We start from the raw sequence: 14,570 nt of genomic DNA, 5'->3' as shown, positions 1-14,570 counted from the left end.
AACCACGGGAGTGACGTCCCTCAGCGGAGCCGACTTCTAAAAGTTCCGATTTTGTGCTCTGCTGCTCTCTCACTTGCCAGAAGCGGCCGATGGAGGCCCCCTCCCCCTCCCGTCTATCCTCCCGAATATCGCCTCGGATTCACTTCTCCGCACGTCCTACCTTCCGGAAAGTGGTTGCTTTTCTGTTCAGGGAGTTGCTGCTATTCTTTTCTTCGATCTCCTATTGAGTTCGTAGGTGTTCAGAATGGTTTGATCCCCATCCAGCTGAATTCCTGGGACCAGACGAAATCCAGGTCTCCTACTCCTCCACCATCTTGCTCCGCCCCCCCTCACCCTTCTTTATTCATGGCTGCTTTCTGGCCCCAAATAGGTACCAAATTACTTTTGGTAACTGTGCTGTGGACACTGCTAGTTTATAGCATGTTGAGCCACAAAGAATTCAGGTTTAGCTATCCAGTCTTACCGTTTTGTATGGTGTTTTGTGGGTACTTACTAAACCACCTGAAAACATTGAAGAAACCAGCTCTCAGTTTCCTGTTTTTATCGAATATGCTCCTCGCCCTCTATACTGGTTTAGTTCATCAGTGAGGTACTCTTGATGTCATGACTCATATTCAAGAACTCTGTTACAATAATCCCAATAAATCTTCAGCTTCCATATTTATAATGATGCCTTGCCACTCTACTCCTTATTATAGCCATGTCCACTTCTCACTTCCAGTGAGATTTCTCCAATGTCCCCCAGAGCTGACTGGAAAAAGTCAGTACCTTAATGAAGCAGATATCTTCTATCTGAATCCCTTAAACTGGTTAAAGAGTTTCACAATGACTCAACATTGCCTACTCACTTGATCATCTTCAGCATTTCAGAGGAGGAAATAAGTGCTTTTCCTAATTTCAAGCAACTATGAGAGAACAGCTGTGTTCTTCCACACTCACTTGTCAGAAGGTTGAACTGGAAGTCACATATATGTCTATGAATGGAAATTAAAAGGGACACTCAACAGAAGATAAACTGCGTTTAAATCTTTCCTAAAGAAATAGACATTGCTGGGCACAAATATTCAGATGCTGCATAAATATGCCCGTAAACACTGGGTAAGATTCGTGGAACTAGCAAAAAGCCACTGAACTTCTTTACCAAATATCACTACTGAGGAAATGTATGAAAAATATCACAAAGTATAAAATATATTAATACAAATGCCAGATTTTAAATAAAGACCTTTAGTTTTCCTCAGAAAAAGAAAAAAGAAACTCAGGATTAAGTGGCCATTCATGGTGAAATATCCCACCTACAGGGTACTTCTTGGTCAGGTCAGTTCTTAAGGAGTTCAAAGGAGTCTTCAAACAAGATTTGTGTCCACAGATGAGTCCAGCAATAAGAAAAGCTGCAATCTTCCCATTGGATAACTGTAACATTTGAAACATCCTGCTATAATGACAACATTTTAAAAAGAAAGTGGCACTTTTTCATTCCAGAACTGTCCCCATTGAAGTACAAATGAAGTATCCCAATGCACAGGGAAAGTGATTCTCATTGCTAATTAAATAAATAAAAAGTAAAGTAACACAGAAATACTATTTTACACCCATTAAATGAGCATGAAGAAAACATCAGTGATAACATTTACAGATACTAAAATTGTAGGAATATTCCAGGCTTATGGAAACAGTAGAAAAGTGATTTGGTACTATCTTTGGTTAAGTACTATGTCATTACATATTTTGGTAGTTTGGATGATCAGACCCAATTTTTCTCCTTTCTCTTTGGTCCCTCCCTCCAAAGGTGGAGTGCATGTCCCTGACCCTCACTTTAGCGTCAGCCTTGTGAATTGTTTTCACTAATGGGGTATTAGCAAGGGTGATAGGAATAGGGGTTTGCAATGAACATGCTTGTGTAGTTGGATATGACCTCTGATGCTTTTTTTTTTTTAGCTGATGTTACTTTTTGTTGATTAAGAGAGAGAGGAGAACACCTGCACTACATACTGGTGCATCTGGAAAGCAATTAAAAGAAAGGAATTACAGTCATTTCACTGTTCAAAAAATGCCCCAGAACCCTTCTCTATTTGTCTACTGGACCAGCATACTGAGAGGACATCCACCTGGGCAAGGCCACACTTCCAAGGCTTAGGACCTCTACAAGGGGGAGGGAGGTAGGAGAATGGGGCCAGAGGGGGCCAGCCTGTCACAGGTCCTCTATGTATTCTGGAAACCTGGCTTCACCATGGAGGTCTTGCCCAGCCAGGGGACAGTGTATATCTGGAAAGAGCAGAGTGTTTTTCTCATCAGATGTGGCTAGTCATAGAAGAGACAGCTGTCCAAATTGGGCTGGAACTTGGTACATCTGGTTTGGCCAATCTCCATGTCTAAGAAGTAGGTCATCCCAGTCATCACCTGCTTACAGGTGTGCACCACCTGCAGTCTGTGGTATGGGTGAAGTTCAGTGCCTGCTGCATGCCCTCCTTGTTGACTTTGGCATCCCATGGGGTGCCCACCATTGGAGACTTGCTCCCACCAGTTCTGGGGCTCACATCCAGGCCCAGGGCCAGGATGGCCAGCAGGAGTAGTGGAGTGCACAGGGGTCCGGCTATGGTGTGCTCAGAAGTGGATGAAGCTCAGAGGGGAGTGATTTATTAGCAGTGAGCCTGACCTATGAGGCTTTTTACCATCTTCAGAAAAACATGCCTAGGTTAACCTACTGTTGTTGGGAAGAGCATGAGAGATGTGTAGAGTCAGCCAAGTTGAACCCAGCTTGGATGTACCCAACAGCAGATCCGTGAGATTAAATGATCATTGTGTTAAGTCACTGGGTTTTGGAAAGTTTTTACACAGCATATTTGAAGCACTAGCCAGCCAGTACACATATCAAGTGTCATTAACAATGTTAATACTCTATTCCTCCAAATATACTTTGAGAGTTTGTTCAGGCAAATTTGCATGTATATCAGCATAGGCTAGGTTATTCAAATGTAACACACGAGACTTAACAACAATGTATCTCTCACTCACCCAAACCAGATATGGGAAAACATTAATAACATGTATTCAGTGGCACACATTTTGAACCCAAGTAATGTCTACCCATAGCATACAAAGAGAGCAGTGAAAGAGAGACAGGACAACTACCTAGATAGCCAGATGAGCAGAATAACATTAGCAATCAGAGGATTATAAAATTTCAAATCTTTCTCATCTGGCATAGCAATTCCTCCTCTGTATATTTAGCTTTTGGAAATAATTTAACAGAATAATTTTGTTTAACTTTAAATTAACATGCTCTTTCCACTTTCACCTTCATAGCAGAAGAATTAGAAATAACCTACTTGGGGGTACCTAGTTGGTTCAGTCAGTAGAGCATGTGACTCTTAATCTTGGGGTCATGAGTTTGAGCCCCACATTGGGGGTACAGATTATATAAAAAAATAAAATTAAAATTAAAAAAAGAACCTATTTGTCCAATACAGGAGGAATAGGTAAGTAAATTAAGGTACACATAAGATCATAAAAGATATTTATAGCATAAGATTAGGGAGAAAAGAGATATAAAATTTATAACTATGATTTTTAATTATATTAAATACTCATGTAGATGAACAAATTTTAGAAAGAAACATGACATAAGAAAAAACGTAGTCTGGGAATTATCAGTGGGTTATTTTTCCTTTAAAGACCTTTTAACCACAATTTATGTTAGTGTTAAAATAAAAATAAATGACTCTTATTAAATATTTTTCTAATGCTGCTTATCTGGGAGGCAACTAGCTAGAAAATACATTTGCTATGGAATGCTAACCCCCTAGAGAAATGAGATAGTGCCTATTTAAACATCTTAAGGGTATCAGATGCTAAGGTGTAGTAACTTGCAATCAATACCTGTAATTTGATGAATTGGTAACCAAACCCAACCATCTGAATCCAATCTTTTTTTTTTTTTAATCATAGACTAGACTAAAAACAAATAGCAAGGTTTTAAACTATCAATTCAGATGAAACACATAATTTGATCTTCAGTAAACCCTAAAATAGAATCTGCACAAAAGGAAGATAGTTTGAAGGTCCAGTAAGAGGGGTAGTCCAACTGTCGAGCCAGGATACTTCCCTCAGGCTGGAGCCAACAGACACACTGGCATTCTTACATGGTGAACAATGTTCAACTCTCCTCCCCTGGGAGCCATGGCCCTGGAGCCAAGGTCTAAGTCTCTGCCTTCCGGCACATCCACAAGCACATTTCTGATATGGGTCAGGGCCAAAGTTTTGGAGACAATTTCAAAAAACTTAGTATCTCTGGATGTTATCTGGACATAGTTCCTTAAACTCCCAAAAAGAGTGTAAAAAATTCAACATACACTTTTGGGAACTGTAAATAGGGAAATTTCAACTGCTATGGTTCCAAGAGGTCTCTTGATTTCTTAATACATTTTTTTCAAGATAAGTTTTTCATTCATTTACCACAAAGAAATCCATATCAAGGGTCTGTTATGAGCTAGAAGCTGAAATATGGTAGGAAACAATAAAGAAAAAGGTCCTTGTCTTTGTGAAGCTTATATTCTCCTGGAAAATATAGATTAGCTCTGTTCTTCCTTCAACTCTTGACTAGGAAAAGATTAAGAGGTAAACATCCAAAGATTGCTGTTGGCTTTAAAGAATAATGATAAAAGACTATATTAACTAACCCAAATGTATGCCCAGACTCTAGCACCTAGAAGACTTTTATTGCTTAGCCTCAAATACCTGAGTATCAGTTAAGTAATACCAACCTACTCTGTCCATGTGAGAGGCCATTCACATACTAAAATTGAAGAACTGATCTTGTTTTGACTGAAAGAAGTTTTGGATATATTTCCTCTTCCTAACATTTGCGCCAAGGGCTGTTACTAGACGCAAGGTGCTTCACCATCTCTTGTTGGTTTTCCTTAATCCTGTCAAACCTTTGTAATAATCCCCTCATTAAACCCTCCTAAATTACTCCATTTGAGTGGCCATCTGTTTTGTATTGGACTCTTGATTGCTACAGCTTGGGAACTGGAACCTAAGAACTAGGTAAGCAAAGTTTTTCCCTCTAAAACAAAATTAAGTGGCACAGAGCAACCCTAAATGGAGCCCTTCATATATGCAGTGCAGAAAAATCTCTTTAACACTTCTCCTTTTATCTCTCCCTGAAGATAGAATTTATCTCCCATTCTCTTCCAGAATTTCCGAGGAGACAAAGTTATTTTATTCATTCAGGGTCTTTCAATTTATTTTGATATTTCTTCATCTGAAAGTTTGGAAAGTTCAATAAAGCCTGAGACCAAAACAGTTTTAATTTTAACAATTTTAATATCAAACTTTAATATAATCCCTTTTGGTCTTCTTAATGATGCCTGATTGCTTTAAGTTTCATAGTAAAATAAAATCATTTTGACTTTATTTTAGAATGAGTGAACATATTGTAGTCACATACTATTATTATTTCAAAAGAGGCTACCAGAAGGAGAGACACAGACAGAAGTTAGTAAGATGGGATCTATTACCACTGGTTTCCCTGGTCAACAATCTTAACAATAAAAACTGGTCTACTCAGGAAGCCGATTAAAGCCTCCTTCATTCTTCTTCATTGACCGGAATAATGATGGTTTTAAAGCAGTCCAGTTGGGAAAAAGAAATGTTTCCCCCATAAATTTCCCCCAGAAATAATATACCCAAATTTCTCTTACAGAGGTATAATTCAAAGGCAGCATTAGTCTTTCCAGTCTAGTTTATCCAGTCTTCCCTGAGTCCACTCCTTCCCACACCATGGCCCTAGTTCAACGGCTTCCTAGTGGGTCTCTCTGCCTCTACTACATCTCCTCTCCCTTCCGTCCTCCATGCTCCAACCAGAAAATTCTCTCTACAAAGTGAGTCTGATCATGTTTTTTTTCCCTGTGTCAAACCTTTGGATGGCATCCCATTGTCTACAGAATAAAGCAAACTCCTGAGGAATGCAAACTAGTCTTGGCTACCTTTCTGGTTCTCCCTACTCCCTTCAATTACCGCAGGATCTATAACTCAGATGCCTACCATTCTATTTTCTGGAAGTAGCTTGCTCTATCTCTCTTCCAGGGTCTTGCCCATGCTGTCCCTCTGCTTAGAATGTTCACTGCTATCACCCCACAGTTAAGCCTGCCCAGTGTCATCTCGTGCTCAAGAGACTAGGTTAAATTTCACCTCCTGGCTAAAGCTTTCCCTAACTGCCTCCCCACAACAGTCTCCTACTACTTTTCATTTCCTTCTGAGTTGTTTGTTTGTTTTTTTAATCTACTAAATCCCCCCCTTTTTTTTTTCCTTTGTTCAACATCATATCCTTTCAGAATAGGGAAAGTTACTAACGAACAATTCTCTTTTATAATGCAATGCCTTCATGAGGCAGTGAATTCTAATTATATATTTAGAAAAGAAATAATGTTTATCAGGCACCCACTGATATTCTATGTGCATTATTTACATACACAGCTCATTTAATCCTTACAAAAGCATTATATAGAGAAACATTATTATCCCATTTTGTCGAGAAAATTGAGCTTCAAAACAGAGAAATATTGCTCAAGACAGTATGACTGGTGGTGGGATATCCAGCATTTGAACCCATGTTTTATCTGACTCAAAATCTGTGCTTTTTCCATTATATCCCAATTTTCTCATATAAAAAGTTGATTCCCAGATTTTTAAGGCTCCCTTTTGTTTGCATAACATGTTACAGATTACCCAGTAGATTCACAGCATTATCTGATTTGATCTCCAATAAACCTGTGAGGCAATTAAGGCAGGATGAAGGGCCTCATTTTTTTTAAGTTTTTATAGTTTTATTATTTATATATATTTTTTTTAGCGAAGGAAGGGGGGAGGGCAAAGGGAGATGGAGAGAGAGAATCTTAAGCGACCTGGGGCTCGATCTCACAACTCTGAGATCATGACCTGAACCAAAATCAAGAGTTGGAGGCTTAATTGACTGAGCCACGCAGGCACCCCTGAAGGGCCTGACTTTATGGATTGGAGGGTCAGAGAGGGGAATGATTTACCGAAGGTCATCAAGCAAAAACTGGAGACATTAAGACCATTACTCCTGTCTCTTAAACTAGGGCTCCTTCTGTATAACAGCACCGTCTCCAGCACAGATATTATATTTTCAAGATAAGTTTTTCGTTCATTTACCTTACTGGGAAAGAAGAGTTGGATCTTCAAAACAGTTTGTCTGTCTATGGAGGCTCCAAGTGAACTTCCCACACATCTTGCTCTTTTGTCCTAGCTTAGCCCCCCAGGACTCAACCTCTGCTCTGGTTGGTCAGCTCAGCTAAGCTCTAAAACTGAGATTCAAAGATGGTAAGCCAGCAGCCAACTCTGACCTCAGATATGGGATTTCATTTTGGTTTTTGCCCTATGCTGCATTTTTTAAAAATGTAATTAGTCCCTAATTTTTAAAAATCAGGGTTTAGCTTCTCTTGAAAAAAAAAAAGAGAAAGAAAAGCTGATAGTGCTAAAATCATTGGATCTGACAATAGGATAAGACAAACATCCTCTCTTTCCCTCTTTTTAATACCTGCTGGCCCCATGGGCTCCTGAGTTTCCAGTACAGGTCTCACTATTCAAGATTCCCAGTTGACCATTTTATAATGCAGAGGGCTTGCAGGAACACTTGCTACAAATTTGCCTCCTTTTCTAATTTTCTTCTTAACATGTAGCTCAAGGCTCTGCCTTCCTGGAATGATTACCTTCTCTTAAGCATTGAAGAACATCCTCTATGAGGACAAACTCTTTGCCCCTTCATGCAGGAACAAAGATACTGGGCATCATCTACTCCTGCTAGCATCCCTTTAGGAAAATTTGCTCCATCTGTGCTGGTGATTACTCTTCCCTAAATGCTCCAGAAGAAAAGGGCATTGGTGAGTAAGAAGGGATTCATTGCAGGAGATGAGGAGTAGCTTCTGTCTACTAGGCTTCTGTTCTTTGTCTTACCTTCTCTAGTTTCTGAATGACATTGAAGAACCATAATGTAAATGACAAAAATATTCCTCATTAATTCCAAAACTAATCTCAGTTTCCTCATCTGTAATATGAGGGTGGCAGATCTTGTGCTCTCTAAAGGCCCTTCCAGATCTAACATTCTCTGATGTTATGAAGGAACCATCTTTAATATAAATCCAACTTTTGGGTTAACAGTAATTTACTTCCCCGGTTGTAATAAAAAAAATGTATCCTGATTTATAGGTAGAAAAGCAGCCGAATGAATTCTCACAGAGTTTTGACTGCTCTCAAAGTCAGGGTACTCCCTGGGTATATATGAGACCCCATGATTAATAGAAAGAGCCCTAGGCTGTGATCCAGGAAGCCTGGCTGTGCTACTTACCTCCTATATGACCCTGGGCAAGCCCCTTTCCTTCTCTGGGCCTTGGTTTCCCCATTGTAAAACGAAAGCGATGGATTAAATTCAACAGATCTGTGATAGTGGATGGAAGAATACACATCTGTGAGCTTAAATAGCAGCAGTAATGGAAAAAAACACTGGATAGAAGATCAGGAGATGCAGGTGCTATTAACAGTTCTGCTACGCATTAGGTTTGTGACTTTGGGAAGTCACATACATACTCTCTGGGACTTCGTCCCTATTAGCATTTTCACTTTGCACTACTTGTTTGTCTTTAATCTGGCCAGCATCATTCACTTTCATAACCACTTGGACCCTGCGGTTGTCTGAGTTTGTTACTCCGCCCTCCACCCAGGAGTTTCATTTATTTGACTAATATCTATTGAGCATCTCTTGGAATCCCAGGACTTTTCTGAGACAGAAGTGTGCTGCCCCAGTGAAGAAGACTTTCTGGGGAAGCTTATGGTTCAGTCTTGCACACACGACACCAAGTCTAGTTGCTGGTACAACTGATTTTCTTCATCCCGCATTACCTTCTCCTTGAAAGCTTCATCCTCATCCTTTCCTCCAGTTCCCAACCAGTGCTCACCAGCACCTGCATGTCCTCTCAATGTGATCCCTGTCCCCACCCACACCAGTCTTTCGACCCTACCCAACCTTCAGGCAGCCAAGGAAAGTAAGCACGTGAGTAAATATTAAAAACAAATGTGCACAGGTGGATAACCCTCCATCCCAAAGCATAGTGTGAGCAAGGGCTCTGGGCTCAAGAGAATGTGGATTCAAATGCCTATGAAGCTACTTACCGGCTGTGGGACTTTGGTCAACTTGCTTAACCTTTTGGAACCTCAGCCTCCCCATCTGTAAAATGAGAATAACAATAGTACCTACCCTTCAAGATAATGCAGGTCAATGTTCAGCACAGTGCTTGGCCTGGCAGATGTTAAACACTCAACACAGAGGTGTTGTTATGGCCAGTATGAGGTCCAGACAATGGCATTTGTGGGCGCTGATAACAGAGATGTTCTGGGAGAGGAGAGACCCTCCCATCATCCCCAAACTCATGCTAATTAACCTGTATTAAGGATGGCACATACAAAGCCTTAGTTCAAAATCACCCTCAGTGAGACTGCCCTGGGTGAGGGCATCAGCCCCAAGATGGCAATTTGACCCTTCTGCTCCTCAGTGTGGGAAGTAAACCTTTGCCAGCTCCAGAGACAATGACGTAACATTCCCCCTACACGTGGTTTTGACTTCCAGTGCCAAAACTCTACGAAGTGGTTGTCAGGGGCCTTGTTTTGCAGATAATGGATTTACAAAGAGGCCTGTTCTTCCTTTCTGGCATCTTGAAAGGGGAAAAAAACCCTGAATGAGAAGAAGGATCAAGCGGCTACTTTGCACGGACCGTGTCTCTTGCCTACGGATCGTGCCGCAGTGTTGGATGCTAGGTTTCATAATTACACAGTGCCGGCACACAATTACCCACAATTAGGCTAATTATATAAATACACTATGATTATCTGAAAGATAATGTGAAATAATACACAAAGAGGACTGGATGGCCCTGAGGTAAACCTGAGGGGAGTGGGGGAGGGGGATCGAAGAGCGCTGGATCCCAGCACCAGTTGCTAGAGGCAAGGCGCTGGCTCCCAGCTTTCCGGTCAGCCTCCCCTCCTCCCTGCTCAGAAACAGGGTCCTTTCCGCAGCCTCAGCGGGCTGGTCGCCCTGCAGGTGACTCCACGATGTTCCCTTTAACGGTTTCTGTCTGTTAACACAATGAATTATAAAAGACAATTGGGTTGGAACCATATCTAAATTTCAGGACAACACCACACATTCGCTGCTGACATTTAAAGGCAAGCTGTGGGTTCAATCTCTATTTCCACATGTTACTGATGCGCTTGTAATTCTTAGATGGTCAGGCCAGAGCAATTAAGCAAAGGTTTATACTGGCAGAAAAACTACGCTGACTGACAGAGGGCTTTCTGCGGAACCTCTGGCCTGCTCTAAATACTGGCTGCCAGCTTGCCATTTTGATAAATGTTGTTGAAGTTTGAAGGAAAAGACATAGCTTCACAAACACATACAAATAACATTTCGGGTTAATAGTCCTGCTTTTGTTTCCTGGACCAGAATTCTCTATCTTCATTCAACAAATAGTCAATACCATTTTTCCCCTCAATCTCCAAATCTGATGGAAGTAGAACAAGGAACAAAACAATTATGGTCCTTGCCCACCAGGAGTTTACACTCAAGCCGTAGGGACAAGGGGTCTATGTTCTGCTTTCCAATGGATTTGCCCTTGCTATGATGAGGGAGGACTGCACTGTTGTTCCCCACTGTTCACTCCTCCCTCTGGCCATGCTGTTTGCCCTGTGACTTGGTAGCTCCTTTCTCTAGGAATGGAGTTACTATCCTTCCTACTTTTGGTGGGGTTGGCCAGGTGACTTGCTTTGGCTAATGGAATTTGTGCCAGAGTAAAAGTGAGCCTACTGCGAACTTTGTTCTCAGGAGACATGGCTTGTTTCCACTCCTCTCTCAGAGACCTTCCAACTTCTGCCATGAGAAGAACGTGCCCCATGTGCCCTGATGGTCTCAAGAAGAATGAGAAACCCATGCAGCAGACACGAACTGAAACCACAGCCAACCCCCCACCTGTAGAGCAGGCTTGAGCAGGAACTTCGCGCCGAGAGCCCAGCGGGGCAAATGTGCCTATCATCAGCAGAACCACACAGCTGATCCTCAGATGTAGGAGTAAGAAATAAATACTAATGGTTGCATGCCACTGAGATTTTGTGGTTGTTCTGTTACACAGCATTTTTATGGCAAAAGACTGATACAAAGACTCTTAGAAGTTTCTCAAAATGATGTTAGTATAGGATGTGCTTCACCTAAAAAGATGGTGAAAAAAAAAATCTGGAAGGATACAAAGCAAACCAGACTGTTAAAGATGCTTTCCTTTAGAAAGAGGTTTGAGGAAAGGAGCTTGGGGTATGGGAAAAGAACCATTTGATTTTTATCCTATATTCTTTAACTTTCTTTAAATTTTAATAACAAGCATTATGACCTTTACAACTTTAAAAGAAATGTATTTTTTAAAAACAGTTCATTTGAAAAAATCCAAAAAATGGAAATGAGAAAACAAACATTCATCCAGCTTTTGTTGTGTTCTAGGCACTATGTTATCCCTTTATATACATTACCTAATTTAATTTTTACAACAACCCTTCAAGGTGGGTAATACCATCTCTGTCTTAAAGATGAGGAAACTAGGGGCACCTGGGTGGCTCAGTCGTTAAGCGTCTGCCTTCGGCTCAGGTCGTGATCCCAGGGTCCTGGGATTGAGCCCTGCATCGGGCTCCCTGCTCCGCGGGAAGCCTGCTTCTCCCTCCCCCACTCCCCCTGCTTGTGTTCCCTCTCTCGCTGTGTCTCTCTCTGTCAAATAAATAAATAAAATCTTAAAAAAAAAAAAAAGATGAGGAAACTAGGCTAGGCAAGTTCTGATAGCTTGCTCGAAACCAAACGACTAGTAGCCTGGGAAGAGAACATTTGAATTCAAGGATGCCAAACTTAAACTGTTATTCTTTCCTTCATATATTTTTGTATGCTGGCACAGATGAATAAACACTCAGGGCCTCAGTTTCCTCTTCTGCAAGAAAGAGAGGCTTGGACTGCATCATCTGTAATGTTCCTGATAGTCTAAGATTCCATGAGTGAAAATTCACATCATGAAATAAAGATTCTTTACTTTCAGAGGAATACAATGACATTTCCTTTAAGTATAGTGCTCCCCTAGCTCACATAAGTGCTTATTATTTCCAGATCATTAACTGTTTGACATAAGAGATTTGGCTGAGAAACCTGAAGCCCAAGTGTGAGGCCTCTGCCAATTGAAGATCAGTCAAATGTGGATAATGGCTTCTGTTACTATAATGCAAGTCTACAGGAAAATATGATTTAATTTATAAAAATTCTATCAAATGCAGCTTTTCAGGAATTCATCTGTTGAGTACAACAAGGTACATCTGTGCTCTATTATCCAATAAGTTCCACCTGGCAGGCAGATGATGGTAATGCTTATAAAGGGGGAGGAAAGCAGGAAAAAAAGAGGAGTTTTTAGAAAGTATTTCCTCATCTCATTCTATTTTAACTTGTTTTATTCTATCACATCCTCATTTCTAGATAATGCAGAAACATTAAATTTGGCCAACCAATGGATGATGCACTTTCATTAACAGGTGGAAATGGATTAGCCATGAGAAATTCCTTTCAAATGTCATTCCACAGTATGGAAAATTGGGAAGGGGGGACATGGAAAAACAAAAAGTAAGACCCCATTCTTTGTCCAACTAGCTTTGCTTATGATGAAATTCATAAAATGGTCATGGAACCTGTGTAATGTGAACCCCCAGAGGCTTGCTCTAGTTTCTGCTAAAATCAAGGGTCCTAAGGAAGCCAAAGGAAAACAAGCCATTAGGAAAACACAATCATTTGGGGGCATTAAGAAGATCAAGGCAGGTGCTCACTTCGGCAGCACATATACTTAAAAAAAAAGGAAGATCAAGGCAGGTTATTTGGATGTCTGGGAAAGTTGGACTTGAAGAATGCTTTCCAGGTCAATATGGTTTAACACACAGGATTCTTATTATAGTCACTATTCTGCCATAGGTGTCATTTTAACTTTCAGCAGGAGATCTCCTTACCCTCTCCCCATCCCCTGCTCATTTTTCCTCCTAGTCTCTATGGCTTCACCCAAGACAATGTCATCCATTCTTATTTGGGCCTTTGTAAACCAAAATACCTCCAGTCTAAGAAGTTAACTTCAAGAGCCAGACATCTATTTCATTATGAATATCTGTCTAGACATAAAAGGGATCACTCAACACTGCCTCCCATGGTCCTGTGAGCACCACAACAATAACAGGCCAACACAAGACAGACACATGTACCCCACCTACTCCACCCCCAGGGCTCTGACTAACTTTAATAGATTCTACCTGCAATAGAAGCAAATGAGAGGTAGGGAGGCTTCTCAGTTGGTAGAACTAATTGTGCTGTATGCAAAGACTGATTTTATTTTCTGAATTCGTGGTTTTTCCTTCTAAAGGCAGAGGTGGTATCCTGGTTTTGGGGGAAGTCTAACATGTTCAGCCTTATTAGTCCTTGGGTTCATTATGAAACCAAAAAGATCAAAAGTAAGAGGTTGGTTGATTGATTATTTTGTCTACAATTAGAAATCTTGTGCAGAATTGCTGATCTATAATCAACAGGTGAAGTATAAAATGCAACTTTCTTTTTTTTTTAAGTTGTTTTTATTTATTTGAGAGAGAGACAGAGATAGCAAGAGAGAGCACATGAGTGGGGAGGAGAGGGAGAAGCAAGCTCCCTGCTAAGCAGAGAGCCTGACGTGGGGCTCCATCCCAGGACCCCAGGATCATGACCTGAGCTGAAGGCAGATGCCCAACCAACTGAGCCACCCAAGTGCCCCAAAATACAACTTTCTTAGGAGTCATGTTAAGTCTTAATTGCTTCCTTTTGTCATCCCTTCTGCAAAATGGTTATATTGAATTGTCTCATATAGTGTTGATAAATTTGTAATGGGGTCAGGGTAGGGGATCAAGACTTTTGCCTCAAGTCAAAGGTTTTTCCAAGTATTCTCCATCTGGATTATTATTTGAAATCTCCAGAGCAATTTTTTTAACGTACACATTCTCTGAAACAGCCTCCTTAGAGTATATTCTTCTCATTTCATCTCTGGGGAGACCAAGGCACCAATATGGACACTCAAACTAGATTTTACATGTGATATTAACAAAACAAGACTTGGAAAAAATATAAAACAACCAAATTAACATTTCTATCCTCAAAATTATGTCATTAGGAGGCCACATGCTTATTCTATTGAGGCATCCTTTGCTCCTAATCTTCTTCTATCTCCTTGGGAAAAATGTTCAGAGTCACTTCAGTCACAGGGAAAAATTAATCTAAATACCTCAAAATTCTTTCTTTTTTTTAACCAAGAAAAAAAATGACATTTGTCAGGTTCTATGATTTATATGAGATTTGGTACCTAAAGATTTTTAATATTTCCAAATGTCAAGTCCACCATTGAAGGATTATTTGCAGTTATTAAGGATATTCCAAAGAATGTAACACAGACCTTTAAGGTAATTCCAAAGTTTAACAA

At 40.5% G+C, this 14,570-nt stretch overlaps 1 long non-coding RNA gene and 1 pseudogene across 2 annotated transcripts in view; both read left to right on the top strand.

Moving 5' to 3' along the window:
- LOC102731234 (GPI alpha-1,2-mannosyltransferase 3 pseudogene) overlaps positions 1-983 on the top strand; it is a 2,300-nt pseudogene extending 1,317 nt beyond the window's left edge. The window contains exon 2 of the transcript XR_014138590.1: positions 334-983. The product of XR_014138590.1 is annotated as a GPI alpha-1,2-mannosyltransferase 3 pseudogene (transcript). The remainder of the gene's footprint in view (positions 1-333) is intronic.
- The window catches only part of LOC145716168 (uncharacterized), a 453,113-nt gene that overhangs the window by 100,953 nt on the left and 337,590 nt on the right, over positions 1-14,570 (top strand). The gene's annotated exons all lie outside the window — the stretch shown is intronic.

Source organism: Leptonychotes weddellii, chromosome 11 (genome assembly GCF_054177405.1).
Source record: "Leptonychotes weddellii isolate Sample4059 chromosome 11, ASM5417740v2, whole genome shotgun sequence".
In the NCBI taxonomy this organism is placed as follows: domain Eukaryota; kingdom Metazoa; phylum Chordata; class Mammalia; order Carnivora; family Phocidae; genus Leptonychotes; species Leptonychotes weddellii.
This window is presented reverse-complemented; position numbering and strand designations above follow the sequence as displayed.